Raw genomic sequence first — 22375 nt, 5'->3', positions numbered from 1 at the left:
GGCAATATATCAAAAACATTTGTTATTTCAAAGTGCTCAGAAATACATACCAGGTCCTAAAGTTATAAAAACCTTTGTCATTACCACCTATCAAAAATGTCTAGTTATGTCTTCTTTATTGGTTTGGTGTGCAGGTATAATTATATGCTTAAAATGTTTCGTTTATTGATTTAATATGTGAATATACTTGTCTGCTTATGTACTTTATTCAATGAGGTTTGAGCATATCTGTTTTTGTAGCTAGGCAGGACTTTTTGTATTTCGACCCTATTCCTTCACTCCCTCTGTTGACCTCACTTTAACTGAGGTCACCAAAACCGTTGATACCACCAGGGTCCCTCTGTTGGCACACCACGTCCCTCTGTGGAGCCGCTTCAAGTCCCTCTGTTGGGCCGCCAATGAGTGAGAAAAATAAATATAGATAACATTCATACCCAGACATTTGTAAAAGATGGAGAGTGGAAAGGCAATTGGCCTAGACCAGTGTTTCCCAACCAGTGTGCCGCGGCACACTAGTGTGCCGTGAGAGATGTTCAGCTGTGCCGTGGGAAATTGTTCAACATTAATTACGGAGTGCATTATAAACAGGATTGCAAAACCACTGGTCAGTTAGCGCAAGGCCTGGTCAGTCACTTGCTAAACGTGCAAGCGTGGCAAATCGGAGAATCTTGAGATTACATGTTGTGGCATCGGCACATACTCAGTTTATGTGTGTGTTGCTGTGTGCTTTTACTAACAGTGACACTACGACGGCTGTGGTGCGTTTTCGGTCCGATGGAAATCAGAGCATGTAGTTCAACGGGAGAACCTGGATTGTTCATTTTTCACCAACATAAAATACACAGTCAAGTCAAGACACCTCGACTGTGATAGCCACTCAGCCGCTGTCAGAACAGCAGAGCGTCTTTAAAAGTGACTTTGTTCTTATTGTCGCAATATTTATAGAGCTAGTCTAAAACAGTAAACAGTTATATTGATTCTTTTGGATTTTGACCACAATCACATTCAATAGTTTATTCCTTACATTGTCTAAAACCTTTTTTCAAAAACTCACTTTCATTTACAAAAGAAATACAATTTAAAGAATATTTAGTATTTATTTTTATTCTCCATACATATATAGGAATAGAACTTTACGTCTTTTGTTGTAATATAACTGACTTTAATATAGAAGCTGGTGTAACACTTAACAGATTTTTGTTGGTGGTGTGCCTCGAGATCTTTTCCAATGGAAAGGTGTGCCGTGAATGAAAAAAGGTTGGGAAACACTGGCCTAGACGACATTCCAGTGACAGCATGGAACTATCAAGGAGAGATGGCAGGGGAGATTCCTTAAAAAGCGAGAAAATGCCTGAAGAAAGGTACTGGTTCCTATTTTTTATTTCAGACCACGGTGATGCACAGAACTGCATTAGCTACAGAGGTGTTATGTTGATCAAGCAAAGCATGAAGTTATGGGAAAGAATGTTAGAAGCGAGGCTTGGAAATCTCTACTGGCCAAAATAATGGAGAGTGTGGCAGAGATGAAGATGTTGCAGGACATGCAGATGGTTGGTGTGACAGGACAGAAAGATTTGGAAAGGATTGCTCTGCTGTCGCGGCCCCTAACAGGAGCAGCTGAAAGAAGAGGAAGATGAGGAAAAAAAATTGCGAGAGAAAAATACATAAACAAATAACGAAATACATACATACATACATACATATATATGTACCGTAATTTTCGGACTATAAGTCGCACCGGAGTATAAGTCGCACCAGCCATAAAATGCCCAAAAATGTGAAAAAAAAACATATATAAGTCGCTCCGGAGTATAAGTCGCATTTTGGGGGGCAATTTATTCGACAAAATCCAACACCAAGAACAGACATGAACGAGCAACAACAGGCTAAACGATACGGTATGCTAACGTGACAAACACAAACGAGGAGCTGAGAACGGGCCTGACGTAACATTCAGTTATTTAAAAAAAACTATTACATAAATAACACGTTTATAAAACCATCTGTGTCACTCCAATTCATTAAATCCATCGATCGTCCTTTGTCAACAATGCCGTGTGCCGCGCCGCAGTTCAAATTATTCCACAGGCCCATACAACGATATATAAACTATATTTTAAATAACTATCACATAAACAACAATATTATCAAACCATTTGTGTCACTCCAAATCATTAAATCCATCGATCAAATTTCTCCTCCTTTATGTCATCCTGGTGACAGAGGACATGTCCAGAGGATATGGCGCTTTAAAGTGTTAATTACTTTATTTGATTTTTTCTCTCTATTTTTCATGTTTTGAATATGTTCAAGATAAAGATATCAAAGCATGTGAAGTGATCAACTATACTAAAAATATAATGTGAAGTGGTCAACTATACTTGTAAGTGATGTGTTAATGATCAAGTAAAAATTTGTGAAAAAAAACATATATAAGTCGCTCCTGAGTATAAGTCGCCCCCCCCACCCAAACTATGAAAAAAAACGCGACTTATAGTCCGAAAATTACGGTACGTACATATAGACAGACAGACATCGAACGATCGCCCATTCTGTCACTCAGTCACTTGGTCTCGGTCATTCTGTCACTCGATCACTCAGTCATTCAGTCAGTCACTCAATGAATCAGTCAATCAATCACTCAACCAATCTCTCACTCACTCACAAGTGTTAACTAATTTGCAATAGTGTTGCAAGCAGTTTAAACTCTAATGGAATATGTGAATGTCCATATCAGTTTCATCAAATTTTAATCCTACTTTACCTTTGTATAAGGCACAGGTGTCAAACTCAAGGCCCGGGGGCCAGATGCGGCCCGCGAAGACAAATTGTGCATCAAATTCATGTCATTAATCAAATTGCAAATTGTCTTCACTTTTAATATTTTATTTTTAAATATTTGACCAGTTTTTACTCGTCTGATTTGAAAACGAGTTACTTGTCAGTTTGTTTTGTAGCTTTTACTGTATATAATATGAGGTGCTTATACATACATTTATTGGGGTGACAGTCATAATGGCCCTCCAAAAGAAGATATGACTACAATGTGGCCTGTGAAAAAACTGAGTTTGACACCCCTGGAGGGCCTTCTCAAAGCATAGTCATCGTAATTTATTCAATCCGTTGTTTTACTAACATTTAATCATTGATCAATCACGTATCTTAAATCATGCTTTTCCTCCTTCGAAGCAACTATGTACCGTAAATTCCGGACTATAAGCCGCACCGGACTATAAGCCGCACCAGCTAAAATTGGGGGATATTTTAGTTTTTTTCTTATATAAGCCGCACCGGACTTATAAGCCGCACGTGCACACGCGTTTTTTTTTACAAAGAAAGACCGTTCACAGAAAGCCTTTTTAAAGTTTTAATAACATACTTTAACATGTCTTTCTAAACATTGCCTGTGACGCAGCTGTAGTACCGCAGCAACACGGAAGTGTGCACGCGAGTTATTAACAAAGAAAGACTGGACACAGAAAGCTTTTTTAAAGTTTTAATAACATACCTTAACATTTCTTTCCAAACACTGCCCGTGACGCCGCAGCAACACGAAAGTAACACAAGACTAATAGGGCTGGATTAAAAAAAACATACCCTACCGGTAAAAGTCACTGAGACGCGGCGGTAACACAGCAGCAACACGGTAGTACAGCACCAACAGGGCTCGTTAAAAAACATACCGGTAAAAGTAAAAAAAGAGCTTCACCGTCTTCATCTTCCTCCTGTGCACTGAAACCATCGAAGTCTTCCTCCTCAGCGTCCGATTGGAATAGCGTTAGATATCCTTCGCCTCACACTTTCTCAGTCTCTCTTTCGTCGTCGCTTTTATGCATTTCTTCGAGTGTGATGAGGGTCTGTTCATGCTAATTTCATTCATGCACGAAGCGCTAAATTACATTAAACTAGCGAGCGACACGTATCGCTCCAGAGTAGACGGGACCACGAAATAAAGAAAAGGGTGACGCAACACAATGTCATCAACATCGACTGCCTTTAGCTTAAAAGCGGCTTCATATGCATTTCTTTTGTCCCCCATAATGACGGTTTGTGTATAAAAGCTTCCTTTCAGTAATGTCCGTCTTGATCTCGTTCTGTCTCTTCTTTGTGTGAATTATACGCCACTATTCGCCTATCAAAACACAAACTAGCACGTCTTCTTCGGCGCATTATCTCTTCTTCGTCTGTCTCGCTCTTGCTTCCTGCTAGAGCGCCCCCTGGAGGCCGTAAAAAACCATAAATACGACGCGCCGCCATTTAAGCTCTATTTCCCTCTTTGACAGCCAAATCGATTGCTTTTAACTTAAAAGCTGCATCAAATGCATTTCTTCGTGTGTTTTCCATGATGAGGGTGTGTGCGTGATCCGCGAAATGTTCAAAACACAAACTAGCACGTCTTCTTCGGCGCATTATCTCTTCTTCGTCTGTCTCGCTCTTGCTTGCTGCTAGAGCGCCCCCTGGAGGCCGTAAAAATCCATAAATACGACGCGCCGCGCCGCCATTTAAGCTCTATTTCCCTCTTTGACAGCCAGATCGATTGCTTTTAACTTAAAAGCTGCATCAAATGCATTTCTTTGTGTGTTTTCCATGATGAGGGTGTGTGCGTGATCCGCGAAATGTTCAAAACACAAACTAGCACGTCTTCTTCGGCGCATTATCTCTTCTTCGTCTGTCTCGCTCTTGCTTCCTGCTAGAGCGCCCCCTGGAGGCCGTAAAAATCCATAAATACGCCGCGCCGCCATTTAAGCCTCGGGGTTCAAAGTAACCTTCTGTATAAAATGCATTAAAAGTTCACGTTCATTACAACTTGTTTTTGGTGAGCAAAATGTCAGAAGAATTGAATTTAAATGCTGATTGATTGGGTTTTAATACAATGCAGATGGTCCAAACAGCGCCACTGCTTTGTGTAATCTCTGAGTCACATGACAGAGTAAGAGAAAGGGTTTAGAGCTAGGAGTGTAAATCGCGGGTTTTGTCACGATACGATATCATATCGATACAAAGGTTCACGATGCGATTATTGCCGATATCTTAAAGCCTGCTGTGATTCATTCACGATACATCACGATATAGTGCTCCACGATCGATATTTTTTTTTTTTTTTTAAATACAAAATATAGAACAATATCCTGATTTATAACAATTCATACGCAAAATCAACAAGGTACTGCAAACTCTTTATTTAGGAAATTATTGTAATAGTATTGTAGTATACAAAGTGCTTATTTTAACACTGAACTTTATCAAATTCCTATATTTTTTCTCATATAAGTAAAGAAAAATGAATATTCTTTCTTTTTTTGTAATACCATTAACTTTAAAGTGCATTACTGAACTATTTATTTACAATAATTTTAATTGTCCGTTGAGCCATCTTTTCTTTGGAATCCAAAGTGCTTCCAAACGAATGACTTGAAGCCCAAAGGGGAGCGAATTTCCTCGTCTTCTTGGACACTAGCCATAGCACCAGCCCAGGAGCCGCGTCGTTGTCGGCTCCCCTTTCACGTGCCTGCTCTGCTCACAACACAGCACGCCGCGTACTGCTCCCGGAAAGAGGAAACAAGCAACAATGAACTGGATTTCAAAATAAAGTCGCGTCTAATGTCCGAGGTCAAACACGGCGATATAAATCGATGTTTACGTTTAGCATCGATGCCAATAAATCGTAGAGCATTATATCGATTAATCGATGTGTATCGATGAATCGTTACACCCCTATTTAGAGCCCTTTGACGCAGGTCACCTAGCGTGCATTCCTACTAAAGCTCATAATAGTCACAAGCAACACAGCCAGAATAAGCAGCAGCCATAGTAGTGTTTCAAAATAGTATTTTTGTTGTTGTTTTTTTCTTCAAGATACCGCAGTGTATAAAAGTGATCAAGTCATCACAAAAATCACGAAAAAAATCCTTATATAAGCCGCACCTGACTATAAGCCGCAGGGTTCAAAATTTTGGAAAAAAGTCGCGGCTTATAGTCCGGAATTTACGGCAGCATCTCACATGGCTGTATGAACAAAAGCCGTCATCCTCCTGTAGTTGTGCATGCAGCTCTCCACACAATAAACATCCATAATACCAAAAGGTAAAAGTAAAATTCATAATGATAAACAAAAGATAATCCACACACGGACGCATGTCAAACGTATCAAATTGAAAACTGGAGCCTGCCGAGCCTGTCCTGAAAACGATCACATTTACAAACTCATTATGAAAACTAAGCGGTTAGTTGTTAATGCATTTTCACAGACATGACACAAAATTCTCCAAGACTGCAGTTGACAACCTGCAAAGTAAACACGAGTTTAACAAATAAAGCACAATCTGCTCCCTGGGTTGCTGTTAGAGGCTGCAATACAATTAGGTAAAACATCAAAACAAAGCAAGTCATCACAAATTCCGTCACATACATTTCGTCACACTGTCAGGTAAGTCCAGAGTTGTTGTCATACACTGTCTTGGCTCAGAGTCTTGATTGTCAATGCTGGTATAGTCACGTCTGGTCATAATATTGAAATGGGCCTTCTCCATTGAAGTCTTTTGTTGTCAATGGTGCCCCAGAGTAATCCTAAACCCATATTTAGTCCAAAATTAGCCGTGATCAATCTTGCTTTTCCAAATCTGTAGTATCTTTATATTTTTCAGGTGAGAGGAATGATATCCTCTGCTGTGATCACATCACCCCAACCTTGAATCATGTTAACCATTCACAATACACAAACACCACACCACAAGCACAGACTTGACATTCATACACCATTACAGACAAACTGTCATCCCACAACACACATAAAAACATACAATATTAAATTGTAAAAGAAACCCTCCCTACGCAAAACTTTCTCCTCAATTAAAATTTCCCTTGTTTATTTTAAATCCAAAACTAATATCTAATTGTCTGGTCTCCTGTCCTCTTATCGCTTGCCAATATGCATAATGTTGGAACATGATTTAACTCCCCATTTAGTTTGCTCACATCTCACACTTAGACGATTTGACACTTTGCTGTGAAGCTGTAACTTCAATATTTCCACCTTCCCATATTTCTTCCACTAAAACATTTCCATTTTGCTTTCAGTTTAAATTCATCCCTCCAAATAACTACCTCTGGCAAAGAACCAAAAATTTATGGAGCACTCCCTTTTACTGTTACCTTGTTCCTTCATTCATCTCCTCACAAGCATTACTGACCCTCCTCCTAAAAAATAATGATACCAAAAATAATGTTTAAAAAACAATATACACAGCTTCCTCCTGCCACTTACACTATCACCTTGAAGATTATCGTTCTCATTTTTGTTGATGCCAATTCTTAGAATTAAAAAGAAATGCTTACTCTTGATAATGAAATCACGCTATATCACAAATTTTGAAAACCTTCTTCCACGTTCCCCCTTTGTACCTATAAAAAAACAATAAGAAATATTTTTGCTGTCATGATCATCATTGTGGCCCTCACACATGTTATCCCTGCACTTTAAATTGTCAATTTTTGTACATTTGAAGCCCTTTGAGACTTGCTTGTGGGCCATATAAATAAACTTGACTTGACTTTATTATTATTCAACTTCTTCTGCATTCTTCTGCCTTTTATTTTATTTTTATCTTAACTACTTCCACATAATTCATCTGATTTACTCCATTACACTTTTAACGCATTTCAAATATTCATGCCAAATATTCCAAATATGTACAGTTTTCGAGAAATTTACTAATTTTAAGCCAAAATTTCACCATTCATTCTTCCTGGCACATTCAACATTTCTCATTTTCTTCCACATAATTCCTCCAATTCACCTTATTTCACTTCCTAGATTAAAATTTCACATTTTCACTTTTAACATTGCGGTAAAATTTTGCAAAATTTCATTTTTCCCTTGTAATTCCTTCTAGTTTCTTTTTTTCACTGACTCAACCCATTTCAATTTTTAACTGTTCATCTTAGCCTACCTATTCCAAAACTTGCCACTTGTGAAAAATTTCAAATTTTCAACTTTAAAATTCATGCCCAATTTTACAAAATTCTATCTATATTTTCATACATTTTCTGACCAATTCAACACGTTCCAAATTTATACATAATCTTGTAGCATTCCCCGGATTTTTATTCAGCCTCTTAGCCTTCACACGCAATTTCTACAGAAATGACAAATTCTAGTTATCATTGTTAATCCTCCGTGACCCTCGTAAAGACAAGCCGCACCAATAATGGATAGCTGGATGGATTGTTAATCTTAACCCCAAGAGCCTATCATAAATTGCCATTTAAATTAATTGTCGCAAGGGTAATGTCAATGTATTTATTTAAAGCCCTATTGTATTCTTTTTTAATTAAGTAGTGCCCTGTATTACTATTTTGCTGACTATCTAGAATTCCAAATTTCTTATGGCCCCTCACCCCTTCAAGCTCAAATATGCATCCTATAAATCAGTTGCAATTGATGTGTAATTAAATTCTATCGTTTTTATAAAGGTCAATTAAGTTTAGCAATTCAGCCTCCCGTTGCCCGAATCCAAATGTTCACTGGTCCAATTATAAAATGTCATTATTTCAATTAGATTCATCATGTCTTCGAAATGCTATGTTACATATAAAAATTTCATGATTCAAATGATTTAATTTCTATCGATCAATGTCCACTTTGCAAAGTTTCAGATCACGCTGTCATGATTTGTTATTATTAGTGTATCTTCACTGTCCATATCTATGTATTTTGTTTTTTATCCCCGTTTTAGTGTCAATAAGCAGCCTTATTATTCCCTCTTTTATCAAAACTCCTCAGTTATGTCCGCCCCAGCACCCAAACACGCTTCCATCCCTTTTGTCCCATACTCCACCAACTTTGTAATGCTTCAGCAGTCTTTAGCAATGTGTCCAGTTTGACTTCATGTGACTCGTGCAAGTCTGTAGCAGCCTCTCCTCTTAGATTCTCATGATGATTATTCAGGGCTGGACCGTCCGCCACTCTCAAATGTGTCCATCTTGTCTTTGTTCTTTCAGTCCATTTTCTTTTTGATCTGCAACTGTGTGTATTCCACCAACTGTATGGTTCTTGTCCTGTGAAGAGCTGTGCTTGCCCCCTTCAAGCATGATAATAGTTCCTGTTGTTCTCCCAAAGATCAAAGGTGCCTCATGACCAGGGACAGTTCTCTGTTGATTTTGAGACAGCCAGTGGAGTAAGAAGACTCAGTTCAGGAATTGTGCCACGCGCTAGGGCAGAACACACTGGGACACAAATTCTACGGAACTATCTTCGTGTTATCAGTCTTCCTGTGTAGCATTTGTTTATTACCCCTAAATCAGGCATGTCAAACATACGGCCCGCGGGCCGGACCCGGCCCGTTGGATGATTTAATCCGGCCCGTCATAAATTTCTGAGTATGTCAAAAAAAGAAGCGAGTCACTAGCTCATTTCTATCAAAAGTTATGATTCTTTAAATTCTGAGCCCACTGCTTTACACGCTCTACACACATGCATGCACCCCCGCCCACCGCAGCAACACCATCGTGAAATTTGCGGATGACACAACCGTGGTGGGGCTCATCTCAAAGGGGGATGAGTCTGCCTACAGGGACGAAGTGGTCCAGCTATCGGAGTGGTGCGGAGAGAACAATCTGCTCCTAAACACGGCTAAAACCCAAGAACTGGTCATTGATTTTAGGAGGAAAAATAAAACGGACATTCCACCACTCATCATCGACGGGGTCTTTGTGAAGAGGGTGTCCTCCTTCCGCTACCTGGGAGTCCACATCGAGGAGGACTTCACCTGGGGCGTGAACACCTCTGAGCTGCTTAAAAAGGCCCAACAGAGACTCTACTTTTTAAGGGTGCTGAGGAGGCACAGCATTACACGGAGACTGCTGGTGTCCTTCTATCGCTGCTCCATAGAAAGCACTTTAACGTACTGTATATGTGTTTGGTACTCCAGCTGCACTGCTGCTCAGAGGAAAAAGCTCCAAGGGGTCATCAACACAGCACAGAAGATCATTGGCTGCCCTCTCCCCACACTGGAAGACCTACACAGAACCCGCTGTCTCAAAACAAACACAGAACATTCTGAAGGACACTTCCCACCCTGGCCACTCCCTTTTCGAACTGTTGCCATCAGGCAGACGCTACAGATTAATTAGGTCGAGGACTAGCAGATTCGCCAACAGTTTTTACCCTACAGCGGTAGTCACATTGAATGCAGCTAAACGTAAATGATTGTCTGTGTATGTTCTTCTGTGGGTTTTTAGCTTGTTTTTTTTATCTTTTTATTCTATTTATTCTATATATTTTTTATCGCATGCGCGGATCGATTGGCATTTTTTAAATCTCGTTGTACATGTGACAATGACAATAAAGATCTATTCTATATTCTATTCTATTCTAAAATAAATACAACTCAAATGCTCCCTCCGGCCGCTAGAGGGCAGTAAATGTGTAAAAGAGCTCACGTCCAGCATGCGGCACTGACACGAGTTAGTACCAGGAAATAAACATTCGCAACGTGATGTGTCCAACTAGAAATAAACCGGCAAGCTTGCTTCACCATTCACCACTACTACTAAACAAGTTATCGGTCAACACACCCTTCCCAAAATGGCACTGTCAAAAAAAAGAAAAGTGGACACGGAGTGCAGGGTTTTCCAGGAAAAATGGACTGAGAATTATTTATTCACAGAAGTGAGTGCAAAACCAGTGTGCTTGGTTTGTAATCAGCAAGTTGCAGTGTTCAAAGAGTTTAATATTCGGCGCCACTACGAGACTCATCATAAAGACAAGTATGACCACTTGAAAGGACAAATAAGAAAAGACGAGATAAACAAATTGGTCGCTGGTCTGAAGAAACAGCAGTCTGCTTTTACGCGCAGCCGCGATATCGCTGATGGGGCTGTAAGAGCCAGCTACATTATTGCCAACGAGCTGGTGCAGGCATCCAAGCCATTTGCTGATGGGGAGTTTGTAAAAACATGCATGCTGAAGGCTGCAGAAGTCGTGTGCCCTGAAAAGAGACCTGCCTTTGCCAATATTAGTCTAACGAGGAACACTGTCGCAGATCGGGTGACAGAACTCTCAAGTGACTTGAGCAGCCAATTGAAAGAGAAAATCAAATCATTTATCGCATTTTCAATTGCAATAGATGAGAGCACCGATGTCACAGATATTGCTCAACTGGCCATATTCATTAGAGGTGTTGATGAAACTTTGACCATCACCGAGGAGCTGCTTGAATTGGTGCCCATTAATGACACCACAACAGTAGATGACATTTTCAGCGCTCTCGTTGGAGCGCTGGACAAGGTGGAGGCGGACTGGTCCCGTGCTGTGAGCCTGGCGACCGACGGTGCGCCATCAATGGTGGGGAGAAGGGCAGGCGTTGCCACAAAATTCCGTGACAAAGTACAGACCGCAAATGGAGGACAGGAGTTTTGGGCATTTCACTGTATTTTGCACCAGGAGGCGTTATGTTGCAAAACACTGCAAATGGACCATGTTATGAGCGTGGTTGTGAAAACTGTCAATTTCATCAGAGCTCGCGGTCTAAATCACCGCCAGTTTGACTCATTTCTCAGTGATCATGACATTCATGCTGGCCTACCATACCACACTGACGTGCGCTGGTTAAGCAGAGGTGCAGTACTCAAGCGCTTCTTTGAGCTACGAGGCGAAATTGGACAGTTTATGGAGAAGAAGGGACGCCCAGTAAAGGAACTTCAATGCAAGGAATGGGTGCAGGATCTTGCCTTCATGGTTGATATTACGCAACACTTGAATACACTTAACACTACATTGCAGGGCCGTAACAGAGTTGTCACTCAATATTACGACAGCATAAGTGCGTTCAAGATGAAACTGTCACTGTGGGAGACGCAGCTATCCAGCGGTGACACCACGCACTTCTCATGTCTCACAGCTGTGCGTCCGAAGGCACCGGATCGTCCCGATTTGGATAAATATAAAGACAACATAACAGATTTGCTGCGAGAGTTTGAGCGGAGGTTTCAGGGTTTCAGTGAACTTGAGAACAAGTTCGCCTTTTTTCGCTCGCCATTTACAGTGAAGCCTTCTGATGTGCCAGCTGACATTCAGCTCGAGCTTATTGACTTGCAGTGCGATTCCGCTATGAAGGATAAATTTGGGTCCGTGGGATTGGATACGTTTTATCAGTATCTTGTGCCAGGTTACCCCAAATTAACAGCCATGGCTGCAAAGGTTCTCTCCATGTTTGGGACTACTTATCTTTGTGAACAGGTGTTCTCCGTGATGAACAATAATAAAACAAAGCAGCGCTCAAGGTTAACAAATGAACACTTGAATGACATTGTTAAATGTGCTGCTACTCAGGATTTGACACCTGATATCGACGCACTTGTAAAGGCAAAAAGATGCCAAGTTTCAGGAGCCAGCAGCAGCAAGTAGACTGCAGGAGTGCAGTGAGAGAGAGAAAAAAGTGTGATGACACGACATTTGTTTGCACTCATGAATACAGATCATTAAAAATAAGATTAATCTGGTTTCATATTAAAGACAATTAATATTGTGCAGTATATTCTCAGCTTCAGTAGGCCCAGCCTAGTAGTTTGAGCTGATGTAGTCTAATCTTATTGCCCATGCACTGCTAAAACTTTTATTTTGTATTTTTATTTATTATTATTTCAAAGCAGTATGACAATTAAGGCAAAACATTTTTTTTTCATAGCTCCCACTTGAGTTTGTTTAGTGTGGTGAGTTGGTTCAGGTGTAAAACTGCATTCACTCAACTGTTAAAATAAACCAGTTGTTAACACATTCAATGCCAAACATGAAAATAATTTTTTTTCTCCATTGTTTGTGAATAAATGTGTTGTGCTTAGAAAAGCTCCCTTGTCATCCGTGATTGTAATATGTAGGGTAGGCTACAAATGTAGGCTGAATGATAAAGCATAGTACTGAAAAACAAAGCTAAATAGTTGGAGTTGACATTCTTTTACTGATCCGGCCCACCTGAGAACAGAAAGTCTGGATAAGATAAGATAAGATAATCCTTTATTATTCCCTCAATGGGGAAACTCCTATGTTAGCAGCAGTACACTTAACATATACACACACACACGCATGCGGGGAAGGGGGTAAAAGATTTAAAAAAGTAGAAGGTATATATAATTAAAAAATATGGACAGTATATACAAAATACACAATACACAATCTACAGTGGAGATAAAAAAAATATTAGATAAAAAAATAGTGCAAGGGAAAAAAAAAAAAAAACAGTGCAAAAAAAGCAGGTAAAAGAGTGTGAGGTAGACAGATTGCACATAGTGTGATTGCACATATGGTTATTGCACGTTATTGCGTGTTATTTTGTCCGTTAGCTACAGTGATCGGCCTGGTTGTACAGTCTGATGGCAGCAGGGAGGAAGGACCTGTGATGCCTCTCGGTGGTGCATCGTGGGTGACGAAGCCGGTCACTGATGGAGCTCTCCAGGGCTCTGACAGTCTCATGAAGGGGGTGGAAGACATTGTCCATGATGGAGGACAGCTTAGCCACCATCCGGCCCCAGAGCCAAACTGAGTTTGACATGCCTGCTCTACAGTGTCGAGCGCACGGAACATACGCACACACAGAGCAGGCGATAAAAAGTGCAGTGGGACACCATGGAAAAATATTGAACAGGGCTGAAAAGAACGGCGGAGAGAGACAGAGATAAGAGAATTGAGAGTCACACGAAAGCTAAGACGAGGAAATATGACGAAGCTTTTCAGCGAAAACGGACTGAATATTGCCAACAATCATCCCACTTTGTGAATGCTACTTCAGTCAGTCAGCAAGCTCTGTAAGTATCATATGAAGCAGCGTACTGAAGAAATGGGGTCGAAATACAAAAAGTCCTACCTAGCTACAAAAGCAGATGTGCTCAAACCTCATTGAATAAAGTACATAAGCAGACAAGTATATTCACATATTAAATCAATAAAAGAAACATTTTAAGCATATAATTATACCTACACACCAAATCAATAAAGAAGACATAACTAGAGATTTTTGATAGGTGGTAATGACAAAGGTTTTTATAACTTTATGATCTGATATGTATTTCTGTGCACTTTGAAATAACAAATGTTTTTCGATATATTGCCTGAATAGCTTAATGACCCTTAAGGAACTGTTTAATGCATGCCTGATGATTTTCTAAATCACGGACACTGCCAAAGTTGTCTGAAAATGTTGAGTACTTGATTATATCTTGTGTTTTGATTAATGCTAGACGTCAGTTTTGGATTACTACTGAACGTTCTGGACAGAGGGAAATGTTTTGCCTAACAATGAAAAGATATGTGTCAAAAGATAGTGTCAAAAGAACAAACAAACAAATGCATGGTAAATGGTGAGTAAGGATTTTGCATAGTCAGGGATCATTAACAAATTGATGATGACAGCCAAAAGTTCACATAATTCCGTACAAAATGACAAAATTGAAAGAATGATGAATGGGCAGTGAGCGAAGTGGATGTATGTGTAAGAATGGTTTACAGGAAGGACACTTGGAGATAAAACCAGTAGAGGTGCCAGAGGAAGAGCGGCAGGAGGAAAACAACCAAGAACCCGGATCGGCAAGGCCGAAAGACGGGATGGAAAACAACAGCCCCCACACACACACCGAATCACCCATAATCAGCACCCACCCCCACGGAACCAGCTCTCACCGAACCAGCACCCACTCCCATGGAATCAAACTCTCCTGTGAACTTGCCACACCCCCTGACTCATCACCCATCAAACTCGGCCCACACTGGCATGTGGTACTGAATATAAGCTGACCAAAGAACCTTGAACGTTGCCTTTTCTGAATGGAGACTTTCTGCTCTTGAGCATGGTCGCACGAAAGGCCCAGCGCTGTATTGTACTTTCCTGAAAACAGAGCTTTCTTAACAAGAATTGTGATTGAACTCAACCAACCTGTGTAAGTCTATCTTTTGTTTCGGTGTCTTAGCCTTTTCCTAAAACTGAAGAAATAGAACGAGCACACGGTGAGTAAATTGGATAACAGGTGATTGGCTATGGCTTTTGCCGTGAGGCGCGGATAGCACGCTTCCCAAATTGTGGACCAAATCCAACAAGCTCAGTGGCCTAGTGGTAGAGTGTCCGCCCTGAGACTGGTAGGTTGTGGGTTCAAACCCCGGCCGGGTCATACCAAAGACTATAAAAATGGGACCCATTGCCTCCCTGCTTGGCACTCAGCATTAAGGGTTGGAATTGGGAGGTTAGATCACCAACTGATTCCCGAGCGCGGCACCGCTGCTGCTCACTGCTCCCCTCTCCCCCAGGGGATGGATTAAAATCACACGGGGATGGGTTAAATGCAGAGGACAAATTTCACCACACCCAGGTGTGTGTGTGACGATCATTGGGACTTTAACTTTAACTTTTAACTTAACAAATGGTGACCATCCGACGTGATTTCTTCAGAAGGAAAAGTGCATGCTCCAGGAAGGATTCCTCCTTCTCCGCTCTTGCTCAACAATATTGCAGTCAGATCGGCACAAAAGGTAAGGGGGAACCTTTTTTTTCAATAAAATCTCCCAGTTCAGCAATATTGTGGAGTGAAAGCAGAGTAAAATTAAAAATTAATAATTTTAGCTCTGTGTTCAGGAATGGCGGTTGTATATACATTTATGATTGTATGGATGATTTCTTTTTGAAAAGAGAAAGGTGGTGAGGACTTTGTCTGATCAGCGAAGGGCGCTCACACCGCTGGAACTTGTGGGATGCCAATGGCTAGCATATGGGCACGTCCAACGCTGCGTGTTCGTTTGGCTTCGGGGGGGATGCGTATGCGCTGGATAGATTTCTTGTGCGCTGAGAACGTGCGGGCAGTGCGCGATTGCGCACGCGCGCAGCTTAGAGGGAACATTGGGCGCGGACACAAACGGGGAAAAACAGTAGACACCGACAGGAAAAACACACGGGCAGGGTTTAAATACTACATGGGATAACAAGAGGTTACGGTAATAAAGGGGTGCGGCTGAGGGCAGTTGCCAGCTGAGCGTCCTCTGACACGGCACGTGACAGTTTGATTTGAACAATAACATCTGCCGCATATACAACCATGTTGGTAGAATGTTGAATTACATTACAGTTTATTACAAAGGATTTTGGAACTTAATTTGATGATAAACATTGGAAGTAAAAACAAACAAATAAACACAAAAAAGAGCAATGTAGAAGGGGGTGTGAGTGACGTGTGAAGGGAGAGATGGGAAGAGGAAAATAAATTAATTACGTGAGACCAGTTTATGATCGAAGGAAAAAGGAATCAAAGATTAAAATCAGGATGAAGGAAAAATGCGGGTTGAATATTTGAATTTGCATGTTGGAAACTATTATTGAAAAGTTGTGTAACAACTTTGAAGAAAGAGGATTTTAGCCATGTTAATGGGTAGGGTGGATGGATTACTCAAAAAAAAAAAAAAAAAAAAAAGCATTTGATAAGGGCGGCTTGATAGTAAGGTGATGTTAATAGGAGGATTAGAGCGACTACTCCTTGCGCACACTCTTACCACCACTGATACCACCACTCCCACCTACTGCAGTGGATGTCTAATTACCCTTTAATCTAGTACAGCCAAAACAAAAGCATGTTCCCTGGTGTCACACGCGCCCCCCTCGGTATCGCGCCGCGCCCCACTATTTGATAAGCACTAGTATAATCTAACTGCCGTCGGGATGAATGTCCTGCGAAAATGCTCCTTCCTGCAGCGAGGATGTCTCAGTTTCTGACTGAAGGAGCTACTCAGGTCACCTACGGTCTCATGTAGAGGGTGGTGGGGGCTGTCCATGAGGTATGTCAGCTTTCCTAACATTTTCCTCTCTCCCACCACCACCACCACCACGAACTCCAAAGGATATCATAGTAGAGAGCCAGTCTTCCTGATATGTCAATGCCCAAAATTGGGAGCTGCGGTAACAAGCTGCCTACTGCAGCGCTACTTGGGGGAAAAAAATATCTACTTATTTTTGCATTTATATATCCCTTAATTTCTCTCAGTTCTGGTTTATTCTTCTTGCCCAACTTATAGACCAGCTCAGTGGCCTAGTGGTAGAGTGTCCGCCCTGAGACTGGAAGGTTGTGGGTTCAAACCCCGGCCGGGTCATACCAAAGACTATAAAAATGGGACCCATTGCCTCCCTGCTTGGCACTCAGCATTAAGGGTTGGAATTGGGGGGTTGATCACCAACTGATTCCCGAGCGCGGCACCGCTGCTGCTCACTGCTCCCCTCTCCCCCAGGGGATGGATTAAAATCACACGGGGATGGGTTAAATGCAGAGGACAAATTTCACCACACCCAGGTGTGTGTGTGACGATCATTGGGACTTTTAAGTAAAGTAAAGTTTTTTTGACTTTACTTTACTTTATATGTGAATTTTTTCACAGATTTTCAAAATTAAAAAAGAAAAAAAAAGTTGAACTGCGATGTAGCAAGGGATTTCTGTAATTTGAATTTCAAGTGACGTCAGTGGCGCGGCGCGGCGGTTGTTTACATAAAGGACAAAGATTCGATCACGGGATGACGAAGATGACGAAGGGCCCCACGTACCACCTGCATCATTCGCAGCTTTGTAAGTGACACGGAGGACGAAGAGTTTGAAGGATTTAATGATTTGGAGTGACACAGAAGGTTTGAAAAACTATTATGGCTTTTACGCACGCCCGGTCCTACTCTACGGAGCTCTCTTTCACCTCCGTGGATTGAAGTCGGGGGCCGGCGCTCAGCCGGGTGGCTGTCCAGGGACGGTGGATGGGGCTCGGACATGGCTTTTACGCACGCCCGGTCCTACTCTACGGAGCTCTCTTTCACCTCCGTGGATTGAAGTCGGGGGCCGGCGCTCAGCCGGGTGGCTGTCCAGGGACGGTGGATGGGGCTCGGACATGGCTTTTACGCACGCCCGGTCCTACTCTACGGAGCTCTCTTTCACCTCCGTGGATGGAAGTCGGGGGCCGGCGCTCGGCCGAGTGGCTGTCCAGGGACGGTGGATGGGGCTCGGACATGGCTTTTACGCACGCCCGGTCCTATTCTATGGAGCTCTCTTCCACCTCCGTGGCTGGAAGGGCCACCTCCGGGGATGGAAGTCCACGCCGCCACACACCTGGAAGTCGACGCCGGTGCTTGGGGCTGTGTGGTGGTGAACTATTTATGTTATAGTTATTTGATATATTTTATTTCGTATAGCAACTTGTATATGTTTTTATCGTGACAGTTCAGTACTTGTTGGCTCGTTGAAGTCTTTCCTTGTACTTTGTTAATGCTATAATATAGTTATATAGTAGATCTGTGGAATAACGACGAGGTTGACGTCAGGGCGCACGCGCGGCGTTGTTGACAAAGGAATTTGATCGATGGATTTAATGATTTGGAGTGACACAGATGGTTTGACAATATTGTTGTTTATATGATAGTTATTTGATATATACTTTATATATCGTTATATGGGTCTGTGGAATATTTAGAATATTTAGACGTCAGCGGCGCGGCGCATACGCGGCATCGTTTCCATAAAGGACGATCGATGGATTTAATGAATTGGAGTGACACAGATGGTTTTATAAACGTGTTATTTATGTAATAGTTATTTGAATAACTCTGAATGTTACATCAGGCCCGTTCTCAGCTCTTCGTTTGTGTTTATGTCACGTTAGCATACCTACCGTTTAGCCTGTTGTTGCTCGTTCATGTCTGTTCTTGGTGTTGGATTTTGTCGAATAAATTTCCCCCAAAATGCGACTTGTACTCCGGAGCGACTTATATATGTTTTTTTTCACATTTTTGGGCATTTTATGGCTGGTGCGACTTATATTCCGGAGCGACGTTTAGTCCGAAAAATACGGTACATGCATTACTGCGGGTGAAGAAAAGTGAAGAGTGAACAAATAAGTCGGCAGACAAGTTTGCCGATTTACCAGTGCCCAGAAGAGCAGCACTCTTCCGTACTGTAACAGTCGGTGAGAATAGGTAGACAGGGAAGCCTGCAAGCGAGTTCTTCACTAGTATACCGTTTTTTTCCGTGTATAATACGCCCCCATGTATAATACGCACCCTAACAATGGCATGTTGATGCTGGAAAAAAGCCTGTACCCATGTATAATACGCACCCAACTTTTTTTTTTTTTTTTTTTTTTTTAAAGTCCCAATGATCGTCACACACGCAGGGAGGCAATGGGTCCCATTTTTATAGTCTTTGGTATGGTCTTAACTAGGCTGGATGTATTTTTTTTGTTGGTGTTGATTTCTCCGACTGCCCGTAAAGGCACCACCGCGATCAGATGAAAAGAGAGGAAAGTGACGTGCGGACATGTGAAAAAGGCGGCTCTGTATGGGAGAGACGTTGAAGAGGAATAAAAACACCCTTGGAAACCAAAACTTGCCCCTCGTCGTGACTCGGAGCCGCAACAAATGTTTCGGATTTGTGTAGGGTACATTGTGACAGCAAACGAGCAGGTGATCGAGCAAGCGTCTGATACGAGAGCATTGCGTTCGTATGGAGCGTGTTTGAAGTGAACAGCAGAGACGAAAGGAACAAGGCAAAGTGTTGTGAAATAAAATATTACCTGTAATACGCATTTTGTTATTTGCTGATTGTATTAAACTATCACATTCATTGTCAGTCAAGAAGAGAAGAGGACTATTATCCCTTCTTTGACGAAATGACCAGAGCACAGTACAAACACACTATTGTTCTTTCGGTATTTATTCAACCCACATTCTTTCACAACATGACAAGAAGAGAACAATACATAAATCAATACTCGTACCAGTACCATGATTTTCTTTAAAAAAAAAAAAAAAAAAAAAAAATTAAATTAAAAAAAAAAAAAATGTAAAAAAAATTGTACCCATGTATAATGCGCACCCCAGATTTTAGGACAATAAATTAGTTAAATTTTGCGTATTATACACGGAAAAAAACGGTAATCCATCGCTTCTCTGCCTTTTGGCTAAAATCAAGTGTAGTATCTGTTCTTACCTCGTCTACTGAGTACCAGGCGAATACCGTTCAGTCACAGTGCCATAGGTCACGAATTTAACGTTTTAAATATTTATGGTTTTAATGACAATTATGATAGATATGAGCTCTTTGAAAGCCTGCAGTCTCACATGCTGGGTCACATACCACTAATTCTGGGAGGGGATTTTAACTGTAGAAGTGCAGAAAAGGAGCTGGGGAAGATCTTAAAGATGGCAAAACATCTCTTCTAATACAAGACATGTGCCGGGTTTTTAAACTATGCGACTGTTTTAAAGCCATACGTGAACTCCACGGGAGGAGGGGTTCACGTGGTTCAACGATGACAACACGAGTGCCTCACGCATTGATTATGTACTCCCACGAGGGTGGCCACAACTAGTTTTCTTTTCTGACCGCTTATTCTCGTTGACCACGTATTTGCTCGTGACACCTCTGTACAGCAGTTTCACCCACTCGATGGACTTTCTTGGAAAACCCAATATTTGAAGTAGTTTAAAAAGGTATTGGTGCCTTCCCGTGGGTGTATGGTTTTATAACAGTCGCATAGTTTAAAAACGCGGCACATGTCTTGTATTAAAAGAGATGTTTTGTCAACTTTAAAATCTTCCCCGGCTCCTTTTCTGTCACTTCTGCTTAAGATAGTTAAAATCCCCTCCCAGAATTAGTGGTGCATGACCCAGCATGTGAGACTGCAGGCTTTCAAAGAGCTTATATCTATCATGTTTGTCATTAAAACCGTAAATATTTAAAAGGTTAAATTCGTGACCTAGGAATGTTAGGTGTGTTAGCAGTGCCCTTCTGTCTTTCACCACTGTGCTCCTGTTCAAAATAATTCGGGGGTTATTTATTAAAATGGCCAGTCCATCATTGCGGTTTTCATTTGACCCACTCCATAACGATGAATAGGGCCGCATCTCCCACTGTCTGTAATTTCTTGAAAACGGTATGCCGCATTCTTGAATCAAAATCACATAAGACGCTTAGTGCTCTAATCTTTGATTTTACACTTATAACACTGATGGTTTATAGGGTTAGTGTCATCAGTATAATATAAATTTGCATACTCCTATAGAGGGTCTCATGTTTGCTATTTAAACCTATCATTGAGTCCAACAGTTGTTATTTCTTTTCACAGTAATATCGCGGTACCAGAGGCAGAGCTTGGCCGCCGGCGACCTCTCCTGGTCACGTCTGGTGGTCTCTTCCTCAACCTTAAATTCATGGTATTGCGGCTTTTTGGTGTCGATTGTAGGCATAGTATATTTAAAAAGGAGATTTCATTTGGTGAGTCGGAAGGGAATACTCTGGACTCATCCAGCTCACTATCTGGGCTCCCAGGCTTTCCTCTCTTCTCTGAAGTCGACGGCAATTCAAAGGACCGTTCAGATGCGAGTCTTTGCTTTTTGCGCACAAGGAATCTGGATGTCTGCACCCGACTCACCTGTGGCTACTTCTTGTGACATGTCACTTTCCATTTGTGTGCTTACCATATGCCCCTTCCCTTTCCTCACTTGTTTCCTCTCCACTACTTGTAGGCATTTCTTTTACTCTATTTCCTCTGCGTTCTCTGTTGGTGGGGGTGACACATGCCCCTCCCCTTCTCTCTCCTCATCTGTTCCCTCGTCACCTGTTCTCTCCTCACCTGTTCCCTCCTCACCCGTTTCCTCTCCATCAATCACAGGCCTTGAAGGGAAATTTGAATTTCCAAAATGTTTGTTAGCTTCATTTTCCTTCACCTGTGTCATTTCTCTCCTGCCCTTAAGTTTGTTGGCAAAAGACTTTGGGCACTTTCTGTAGAGATGATCAGTTTCCCCACAGAGATTGCACTTTCTGCCATTAGTACACTCTTCAAAAGTGTGACCAATTACTCTACATTTCCGGCATATTATTTGCTCACACGCTTCTGCAACGTGCCTATGCTGTCCTCACTTGCGGCAGAGCTTGGGTTGGCCCTGATAATATATGTAGCCTCGGTTTTCTCCCAAAACTATCACTGATGGGAGATGTTTCAGGCCCTGGAACCCCTGAGGGTCCTCCCATTGTTGAATGGGGACCCGCCAGGAACAATTCCAGATGCCATCTTCATCTCTCACCTTCATAGCCTGGCCTTTAATCGTGCAATATCTTCCCAGCAAATAACAAATGTCCTCTGCGTTCACTGTCACATTAAACATTCTGACAATAACTGTTTTCGCAGCGTTGTCGGTCAGCTTTTCAACATTAAACACAGAGAACTGGGATTTAACATTCTCATACCAATTCCAAAACTCACGCAGATTTGCCGCAGAGCAAAAGCTCACATCAAAGCCATTGCTAAAAGGCAATGTTATAATGCAGTTTTCATATGCTTTAAATTTCAGGGTTTATTAGATTAGCTTTCTGG

At 41.6% G+C, this 22375-nt stretch overlaps 1 long non-coding RNA gene and 1 pseudogene across 1 annotated transcript; both read left to right on the top strand.

Annotated features, from left to right (window-relative positions):
* Positions 1-10511: 10511 nt before the first annotated feature.
* On the top strand, positions 10512-21538 carry LOC119127578. The gene is made up of 3 exons (XR_005098863.1): positions 10512-10673; positions 15606-15611; positions 21528-21538. It is a non-coding gene; the product is annotated as an uncharacterized LOC119127578 (long non-coding RNA).
* Positions 19941-20166, top strand: LOC119127861 (annotated as a pseudogene).
* Positions 21539-22375: the final 837 nt, after the last annotated feature.

Source organism: Syngnathus acus, chromosome 9, assembly GCF_901709675.1.
Source record: "Syngnathus acus chromosome 9, fSynAcu1.2, whole genome shotgun sequence".
Classification (NCBI taxonomy): domain Eukaryota; kingdom Metazoa; phylum Chordata; class Actinopteri; order Syngnathiformes; family Syngnathidae; genus Syngnathus; species Syngnathus acus.
This window is presented reverse-complemented; position numbering and strand designations above follow the sequence as displayed.